The following is an 8,988-nucleotide window of genomic DNA, read 5'->3' on the forward strand; positions in this document are numbered from 1 at the left end:
ATTTCTAATGTTTGGAAAGAAACTAGCTGACACATTTTTTTCATAAAGCAATGATGGAGTATTTCTAGTCTGCTGTGCTAGAAATTCACACAAGCAAAAATCTTCAAGGGATAGTATTTGTTTATCAGTGTATACAAATGATTTCCATCATCTGAGCACATAGCCTCTTACTAAAGCTTACTTTCGACAGAAAGGAAATTCAGGAACTGTAGGACTGTTACAACAGTGTGGCAAGAAGGAGAAGTGAAGCAACCCAGACTATAATAGACCACTAACATTTTAATATAAAGAAAGCTTGTGAAAAAGCTCATAGCAAATTCAGTTGTCAAAGAATTAAGATATAATAATTCCAGTCAGCATGAGTCTACAGAAAATACGTGTTTTCAGATAAAAGTAATTTCATTTTTTGATGAGATTTCAGTTTTCATTGTTAGCAGTAATTGTATAAACATAAGAGACTCCAGATTTGGTTAGACATTAATGAACTGGCCAGCTGACAGATTCAAAAAATGGACGTCAATGGAAAATAATTGTCAAATGGAGCATTTCTAGTGTGCTTCCCTGGGGACTGGAACAAGTCCCAGATCTTTTCATCAGAGATATTTAAGTACTCAATAAAATTTTCAGGTGAAACAAAACTTGGTAGAGTGATAAATAAAGTCAGAATAATTTGATCCTTTTAGAGGGAAATATAAGGCAGAAAGGGACCACCATGGTCCTCTTCTCTGAACTTTAATGTAGATACTAGCTGCTTTCTCTGTATCTACGTATTTGAACCAAAAGTGTCTCTCAGAAAAATATCCAACCATGTGTATGAAAATGCTCCAAATAATCCACTGCACTGCAAAACCCACTGCTATCCTGAGCAAATTGTTCCAGTAGTTACTTATTCTAATTATTTAAATAATTATATCTAAAAAGTAATGGGTGCTTTATCTTGAGTCTGAATTTGCCTGGCTTCAGCATGCAACTATGGTCTTGCAGTTATGGTAATGCAGTTTTCAGTGAGCTGACCAGACTTGGGGGTACTTCTCTCTCCCTTTAGCATTAGACAGTTTGGGTTATTACTTCCCTGCATTGCACAGCCTCATGTTAGATGGGATGAGTCTGGGCCTACCTCTCAGGCCCAAAGTTTACCTGAGAGACTCAGAGTAAGTAATTATCATGGTTAGAAACGTGGTAGCTCAGTCATGTTTCTACCAAGATGGGAAAAGACCTGCCCTTTAGTACGATAAGGACAGCAGAACTTTTCCGAGCACATACTGCTGATCTATGCTGATCTACTTTGGAAAATGACAGTAGGTTTCATGCATCTAATTAGCTTTACTTCAGTTTCTGTGCAGAGATACCAGAAATGAAAGCACACGTAAATATACCTGTGCAAATAACAATAGAAATCAGAAGGGGGCATGAAGAACTGTGATCAAACAAACAAAACCCATTAAAAAACAGATAGAGCACTCATAAGGTTATGCTTCATGGGAAGCAGATTCCATTCTTTGAAATGTTCAGGGAGATATTGTTAGGCTAGCTAGGGGCACTTGTTTGGTAATTGAGTTTCAAAGCATTAGCTGGTCTTGTTTGATAATGATGATTTTTCACATTAAAAACTGGTTTAGAGAGATTGAGGATTTTCAACTGTTACTAATTTTTGAATGAAAGCAAGAGTATTTAGGTGTTTTCCAGATGGATCAAAATAAAATCAACTGAAACCAAATGTTGAAGAGTATTCACTAGTCACCTGCAAAGAAAAGTGCTGCATTTATGTCTATAACTCTTAATATTTCTCATTAGTTTCCATCCTCAACCCCCCCAGCAAATGTTATTGGAGAATTGCTGGAGCCCATCAGACATGCAGTTGGTATCGATTTCACAAGAAGTTGAGCTCTAAATGCACATGCTTTCACTACTAGGCAAAAAGAGCTAAGTACAAAAGAAGAGACAATCCATTCTGGCACATGCTGTCTATGCTTAGGATCTCGACCAAAACAAAAGATTTATTTTAATCTTTTTGAGACTTGCAATATCCTAGCTTTCTTAAATGTCATTACGGTTTAAAACTCATCAAGGGAACATTCAGCATCTCAGAGAAAGTTGCAGCTCAGCACATGGCTAAGAACTTTGAATATAAACTAATTTTTATACAGCATTCAAATCATATAATGTTGTGGTTAAACCACAACATATAAAAACAATGATAATCTGACTTTATAAGCATGCGGACCCTCTTCATAGAACCAGACGTGGCACAAACAACTTTTACATTACTCTTCTATTCTTTATTATTTGCATAGTCACAAAATCTATACCCCAAGATCCCTGTTTCTTATATGAAAATAATTTAAATAAGATTATTCAATTAGGTATAAATTAGCTGCCAACATTTTAATAAAAGATAAACCATTGGATGGTAGAAAACTGAATAGGCACCTGAATCTGTAGTTTATTGAAGTAACAAGCAGCTTCTTCTATAGCTACAAAAGGGAATGATGCAGTTCAGTTTTCTTCAATATCTAATTCACTCAAGATGAGAAATTGAGAGGTAAAAAAATCATTTATGAAAGGCTGAGATCTTTGTATTCTAAAATCTTTAAAGAAAAGCTTTCAGTTAATTTCACTAGCCATGAATAATTCTTATTTTGTTAAATAAACCAGTTCAGAAAATTCTCAAGGCAAGAAGTAAACAATTGCCTATGATAGCAGACTGTCAGGGAACACAATGGTGACTACTTTGCTTACTTCACTTTTACTAGGAGGCTGTTTGTTTACACACAAATGATGCTTTCGTGAATAGTTTTCTTATTTATCCAACACAGCTAATAGTTTTGCTTAAGCAACAAATTTTACCTTCCTAATTTTTGCATTGAACAGTTTTCAAATTTTTGTACAAAATTAACTTCACTCAAATCCAGACTAAAAGATAATCACTAAGTTAGTCACTTTTCTAAGAAATAATGTAAAAATTAAGAACTTGAATAAATATATGTAGGGCAATCTTTAATTTACACAATTAAATTGTGCATTTTCTCTTCTAGCAATAAGAAATACCATATCCAATTACAATGCCACATTCTGGTTACATTACAAATTACAAAGAATTTATAAAGAATAAAGTTTAACCAATGAATTCAAGCCAGTTTAGCCTGGAAAAAATCACTACAAGAACAGCAACAAAGAAGATTAAAAGGTATTTTAAATTATTAATTCAAACATATTTGTATTTCCTTCAGATCTTTAGAAATATTTTTATTAAGAAGTGAGGGATTTATAAAGCCTTATATGAGATTTTTAAAGTCACCAATTATTTACTAAATTAATATAGTAATTGTCTGATTATCAGGTGCACTGGTACAAGACAAGTTATAGCAGACTAGTTAAACTAAAATAGTAGCAAAAAGGTAAATGAAAGGCAAATGAAACTTTGCTTGTGTTCTCAGTTAGCTCTGTTTATTTTATAATACAAGTTTCTACTATTTTTCCCTGTTGTCAGCACTGAAGAGAACATGTAGCCACAGAAAAATAAGTTGAATTTTGTTCCAGCTTGCACTTCATCGGCAAAATTGTTTACTAACGTCCTATTTCTCAAAGAAGATTTGTATCTTCATAGGGATCCATAAGGCAGATGTCCTTGCAAACTCTGAATGTGTATCTTAGGGGTAGTATCTTTATTTTCTATTGCTATGCATGCTGCTACCAGACTTTGATTTCGAAAGCAGAATTTACAAATCTGACTTTTCAAACGGGAGAGAAAAATGAACAGATTTAATCTGAAAACATGAAGAAATAATATGAAACTTCCCAATAAGAGTTATAGGTAGCTATTTTCCAGGGTGGGACTAAGTGATGGCATTTTAAAATTTGCATAGCACCTGTAATATATCAGTCTGTCTGAGCACCTCCTCCAAAGCGGATAACCATTCTTCTGTTTTTTTCCACCTCTACTCCAGCTGCAAGAACCTGCATCCCTTTCATCAACAACTAAACTTTTATCTTCACAAATGACCTGAATGTCCTTGTAGCAAAATGGAGCTTTAGGAAGCCTGTAAAAGAAAAAGAAAATCCTGCTGGGTTATAAGGTTGGTTATTCCCTGTCAAGCCTGAGTGGATTCTGTAGAGAATACAAATCAAACCTCCAAGTGAAAGTGATGGACTGAAGGATTTGGGGCTTCCCTGTAATCTGCAGTACTTATGAACCTTGTTTATTTTGCATATCTGAACTTTACAGTTGTTGTCTAGTGGAAATACCCATTAGCTACTTTGTGTGCAGCTAATGTCAGGAAAACTGTCAATTCCTTAATGAAAAAATAGAAGAATAACTCCTTGAAATAAAACTGTTTCAACTTTTTATAGAAGACATCTCAGAACTGAACCCTAACATTTTTCCTATGAAAATTCACTGCTAGTGTATAACTATTCTACATTTAAACTCCACAGTTGATTATGAGGAAATATACTCAGCTGTTTTAAAACTTCTGGCTTGAGTAAATTATTAGTCTATACACTTTGTTTAGTGTAGTCACTTCAAGGAAAACTAAATTGCCAGTTCAATATTTAAAATATAATAAATAATATATTTTCCTACTATATATTTAAAAGCAAGCAACATTGTATCTCCAAGCATTTGTAAAACGCATCAAACAGAAATTTCCTAATAGGAAGGATATTTCATAATCAGGAATGCAATAATATGTATATCACAAATGAATTGCTTATTCCTCTGCTTTTATATAAATTACTTGAAAATTGTGGTTTAGAACTTTTTTTGGCAATTTTTAAATAAACAAGGTGGGAAATTGTTCCCCTGAGGCTTCATTAAGGCTATATAAATGCTTACAAGAATTAGGCTAGATCAAATCAATATATTTACATTGCTTCATTTAATGGTTCATCATGCTTTACCATATAAACAATGAAATACAATTAATAAATTGTTAGATCATTTTACTTGTTTTATTTGAAAATGTTTCAGCATATTTTAACATTTTCTGAAATAGCAAAATAGTCTAATGTATAACATTAATAAGCGGTGATAGACTTTACTATAAATATTGCCTCTGTTGCCAAGTAAAGTTAGATACAAAGCAGAACATTGCAAACATCCGTTCACTCATTCTATTGGTAATGAAAACATGGATATTTTGTATTATTATTTATGTAAGTTTTTTCTGTGGCTACATGTTCTATTAAAATACCTATAAAGCAACATTAAAATAGTAATGGCCCCGTCTGGAGTGTGTTTTTTTAATGCCAGCAGATTGTTGGTGCTAGGGTTTTTCCAACATTTTTAGAGCTGCTAAAGTACACCCCTAAAGCTTCACTACACTGTTATTTTACAGGTAGAAATTCTTAGTAAATGAAAGGTAAGCTGAAGTGTTGACCAGGCTGAAATGGCATCTAAAATTGCTCTCTATCCAGTGACTCACTCAGATACAAATGGAAATTCTCTCACTGATGTCAGCTTTGATTTAATTACACTTATTAAGGTGGCAGTTTCTTCAAACAGAAGGATTGATAAAAAAAGTATTGTGAAAGTAAGCTCAGGCGCTCCATTTCTATAGTGAGGCCTACTACCATTTGGTGAAAGCGTAGCACCAGTGAGATTTGTATGAATCTCATCCCAGTATGTCAGCTTTAGACATGTTCCACTGGTTTAAATCTCTCAGAGCAGATGCATAAGTAACAAGCTCATTGATCTTATTAAGTATGGTGTAGGCTCCAATTTATAAAACGGACCTGCAGGTACAAAGGAAATTTATGGTCAGATTGTAGCACCTCTGCAATACAAATTCCTTTACTACATGAGAGTTGAACAGGAATTTCAGGAATACAGCTTTGGAATTAAATATCTAAATTCTTTTAATGTGTGCCACTAAAGGGAATTCATCATGAAAGAGAAAGTGTACATCTGTGAATTTAAAAAAAATGGGTGTAACAAAATGGTTAACCATAAGACAGCAACCAGGCTTTCTCTGCTTGTTCTCACTGCATTTCATTCATAGTGACTGTTGGCAGCACTCAGTGTGTGGGGTTTATATATGTATTTATAGATATATACATATTGCTTATATAGGAAGCATAGACACTTGAAAATAATTTCATTTCCTCAAATCATTCTACAGAGGCCAGCTTGTCCCCTTTAAAGCTGCAGCACTTGAACTAGAGACATCAGAACTGGGTATGTCTCCAGATTTGTCCAAAGGGGCCTTATAAAAAAAGAGAGTGTAGTTTTCTAAGCAACTTAATTAAATTGAAAAAAATATCCTTCTGTTCTAGCATTATCCAGACAATGCTACAAAGCTTACTGAGTTGGTCAAATTTGAAGCTCTGAGTCTAACACAACTCACTGTTTTAGAAGAAAAGCTCTTTGGCTCACATTAGTTTTGCAACTCGTGTTATCATAATATTATAAGAAATTGTAATAATATAAGAAAAAGAAGAATTGTTCTGAGCAGTTTAAGCCTTCTTAAGAACTGGATTATGAATGATTAAAATCAGAAGATTAAATTGATTATTGAACCTCTAAACTTCTCACACATCCTCATTTTAGATACTTCTGTGTCTGATGAACTAGACTGACAACAGAATGACACAAAAATCCAATTTAAGTGTCAATCAGTGCAATGCAATTAATTTGGTGTTAAGATTGAACATTAGTATATTTTGTAGTAGAAGTTAGAACATTTTTGTAGCATCATGACACTTACTACATCTATCTCAATAACTACCACAGCTTTTATAAAGACAAATTCATGTTTAAAACCAAAACAAATCTGCAAACTGAGAAATGAATAGGTCTTTTTATACTAAATTGTCACCAACCAGATTGGATATTGGTGAAAAGAAAAAGAACTTTCCAGCAGCTTCTGTGAACTAGGAGGATCTATATATGTCTAAAACTATGTGTGTGATTCTGGCCACAGAAACTGGAGGCAATCAGGAACAGTTCATATTTGACATAGAACCTGTGAAAATGAGATCAGAGCTGAACCCTGGTGATTTCAAGATGACTGAGGATGACTTGTCATTTATAGTACCACAGCTGCATTTTGACAGAAATAAACAATAAACCAAACTATTACAGATACTTTAAGAGGAATAACCAAGGTGGTGGTGGGGAACAAATATGTTGTCTCCTGTTCCTTCTTTGTCACAGACTCCAACTACAAATACTAGCCCATGAGATGTTAGACAATGCATAAGAAAAATGTTGGACAGATGGACTGACAATGGCACCTACCAGCATACAGAAAACTCTAGCTAGAATACAGGTGTTCATGCTTAAACTTGCCAGGTAGTCAGGAAACATTTGGGGGAGGGAGTAATCATGCTGAACAGAGGAAGGGGAGAGGAAGAATGATCCTCTTCAGTGCTTCTCCCTTAGACTTCAGCCTCTGTAAATTAGCATGACAGATGTATGATCTGGGAATTTTTCCAGGCTAATTTTTAAGAAATTAAAGCATTCAGCACTGGTTACACTAGGAATGTTTTGGTTTTACTTTTTTTTTTTTTTTCCTTCTTCTTTTTTTGGTCTGTCACAATGCCATGAATACTTACAGATCCATTCTGATCCCACCCTTGATTACTAGAGAACTTGGACAATTAAACCTGGTTACCAGGACTCAAAGAGCAAAACCTGCTTTTCTGATTTTTGTTCCACAAAGACCAAAATCTATTCCACAAGAAAGTGTTCAGATTAATATGTATAAATTAAAAATGTACAGGTGCAGATCTACCACTGAAATCTGGTGAAAGGGGATGTGGCTGATTCAAGTGTTTGAGTGCAGCTCAGGGCCAGAGCATAATTTTAGATAGTTGTTTTGCTAATGCACTCTAAGAAGCTGATATCCATGCACCCAAACAATTATAATCATAGAAAGAAACACCCCCACACACTTTTATGTGAAGAGGACCACCACTAACAGATTTGGGTGAGCAGGACACATGGCAGCACTGTTGATGCAGGTACTTAAACCTCTTTAAGCCTCTAAAGAAAACTCCTTCATGCTATTTTTATTTGTATTACAGCAAACTTGGAAGTATCAAAAGAGATCAGAGTTCTGTTGCACTAGATGTTGTAAAAAATGGATGTCAAAGTCTAAATAGTCAATGAATATAAACAGTAATTATTTGCATTGTAATGTTGTCTATAGACCACAACCTTCAGGTGCCACAGAAACAGAGCAGAGACATGACCCTAGTTCAAAATAGATTGTAAACTAAGTGAAAGAATACAGTTAGCAAGCAAATGCAACAAATGAGAAACATTATCTCTGTTTTCCTGATGACAAACTAAGCTATGAAAAAATTAATAGCTAAATCTATATTGTGAAGGCTTTGAGCAATTATTTTGCATAACTCCTTGAAGAAATAGGCTCACAAAACTGTATACCTGCAAGTGTGTGTTCCTGAGTAAAATGCCCCAGCTTCCTAAATACAAATTGGTGGGAGTATACAGAACTACTTAAGTTCTGAAACTGCAAAGTGGTTAGAGCTGAAGTCTCAAAAAGATTTTCAAAGCAGGCTTTTTCCCATCTGTTTTACCTATAGGATTTAATTCATTTAATCAAATCAAGTCTCATGTGAAGGAATGGAAATAACTCACCATATAGTTGGGAATCTTTTCACTATTGTAGCTGCCTGAAAGGTAGAAATCTAATCTAACCAGCAGTCTAGGCTCCCTGTGTAGTTAAGAGAGAGATACAAATATTTCAGAGAGTGAGTCATCCGTCTTAAAATAGGATGATTGACATTGTAGAATTGCTTTTCCTTCTCCTTTAATTACAGAGGGAACCCTGACCAGCTCAGAATAGATACATACCCTTACATTGAGTAATATTAGGTGAGATGAATAAGAAGACAATTTCATTACATGTCAGTAATGAAGGCATGAGTGGAACACTATTTGCAGGGTTTTTTTATAAATTTATTGAAGGAAAAAATTCAGGCAGCAGGTTGAGATACAGAAGCATTCTCCATCCAGATGTAAGC

At 34.4% G+C, this 8,988-nt stretch overlaps 1 long non-coding RNA gene across 1 annotated transcript in view; it reads right to left on the reverse strand.

Moving 5' to 3' along the window:
* The window catches only part of LOC115338664, a 30,797-nt gene extending 22,138 nt beyond the window's left edge, over window positions 1-8,659 (reverse strand). Inside the window, exon 1 of the long non-coding RNA XR_003922492.1 lies at window positions 8,603-8,659. This is a non-coding gene — a long non-coding RNA (uncharacterized LOC115338664). The remainder of the gene's footprint in view (window positions 1-8,602) is intronic.
* Between the last annotated feature and the right edge of the window lie 329 nt (window positions 8,660-8,988).

This window comes from Aquila chrysaetos, chromosome 2, assembly GCF_900496995.4.
Source record: "Aquila chrysaetos chrysaetos chromosome 2, bAquChr1.4, whole genome shotgun sequence".
Lineage (NCBI taxonomy): Eukaryota > Metazoa > Chordata > Aves > Accipitriformes > Accipitridae > Aquila > Aquila chrysaetos.